At 35.5% G+C, this 1,491-nt stretch overlaps 1 protein-coding gene across 1 annotated transcript in view; it reads right to left on the bottom strand.

Moving 5' to 3' along the window:
* LOC106881757 (segmentation polarity homeobox protein engrailed) overlaps positions 1-1,491 on the bottom strand; it is a 66,811-nt gene that overhangs the window by 5,629 nt on the left and 59,691 nt on the right. The gene's annotated exons all lie outside the window — the stretch shown is intronic.

Here is a 1,491-nt window from a genome sequence, read left to right as displayed (position 1 = left end):
TATATATATATATATATATATATATATATGTTTATTGTTTGCCATAATGTGAATAATTTTATATTCGACAGGGATGTCAGAAATTGCAGCATGCGGCTATGTCTAGTCTAGCCGCGGCTTAATACTATATAGAATATAAATAAACGACTTTTTAATTCCAAAATTTTCTGTGAAATACGTATCTTTAACCTGAATCGGATCTTGAGTAGAATCGTGATTTAACACCTGCTCCGATTAGTCAAATCCGTGCACCTTTGTGAATCTTTTGTTATCTGAACCAATGAAAAACAAGCTTATGAAGAATCCATATAGTAAAAGTCATGACCTATGTCCCCTTCAATTTGTCTATACATGCCAAACAAAACGGAAGTTTTTTTGTTTCAAATATATGTACGTATTTGTTCGAATCGATTCTAGTTTGGAAAAAAAATTGCAGCTAAAATTATGCAAGCTTTCTGTTAAGAATTGTTCTAAAGAACTGCATTCATCTCGAAAATTTCTATCTCTGTCCTCATTCAAAGGACTGTTCCTTAATGGAACTAAATATATATTATGTCGGCGAGATTTTCTTATATATCTCAGCACAGAAATTTTCTTAACAGTTCATATTCTTCCATTTCTTGATTGTTAATCATTTTTTTATAATGAATATTACTCCCTTCACTCATTTACTTAGGGCTATATTATGAATAGGGTTTTTCAGAAATAATTGTCCAAATCCGGTCCGTAAGATCTAGTTTCTGCTTCAGTATGACCCAAAGATCCAAACGCATTTCATATCCCTGGTGTCAAACCATATTATACCAACCAGTATACCCTTGTGTGCGTATGTGTGTGTGTGTGTGTGTGTGTGTGTGTGTGTGTATGTATTTTTTTGCTCATATTTTGCGCAGGAGTTGCTGTGTAGTAAGTAGCTTGCTTACCAACCACATGATTCCGGGTTCAATCTCACTGCGTGGCACCTCGGGCAAGTGTCTTCTACTATAGCCTCGGGCCGACCAAAGCCTTGTGAGTGGATTTGGTAGACGGAAATTGAAAGAAGCCCGTCGTATATATGTGTATATGTGTATGTATATGTGTGTGTATATGTTTGTGTGTCTGTGTTTGTCCCCCCCCAACATCGTTTGACAACCAATGGTGGTGTGTTTACGTCCCCGTAACTTAGCGGTTCGGCAAAAAAGAGACCGATAGAATAAGTACTAGGCTTACAAAGAATAAGTCCTGGGGGGTCGATTTGCTCGACTAAAGGCGGTGCTCCAGCATGGCCGCAGTCAAATGACTGAAACAAGTAAAAGAGAAAAAGAGAGAGTATACGTAAGGGGTAAATCTGTCTACTTATACATGTAACTATATATGTGTATGTATGTGTATTTGTATATATGTAGGCATGTAGTATGTGTATTTATATATTTATACATATACAGACATTGCTACACACACACGCACACACCTACATATATATATATATATATATATATATATATATATATA

The sequence above is a fragment of the Octopus bimaculoides genome, chromosome 3 (genome assembly GCF_001194135.2).
Source record: "Octopus bimaculoides isolate UCB-OBI-ISO-001 chromosome 3, ASM119413v2, whole genome shotgun sequence".
NCBI lineage: Eukaryota > Metazoa > Mollusca > Cephalopoda > Octopoda > Octopodidae > Octopus > Octopus bimaculoides.
Note: the sequence above shows the minus strand (reverse complement) of the source record. Positions and strands in the feature narration are given on the sequence as shown.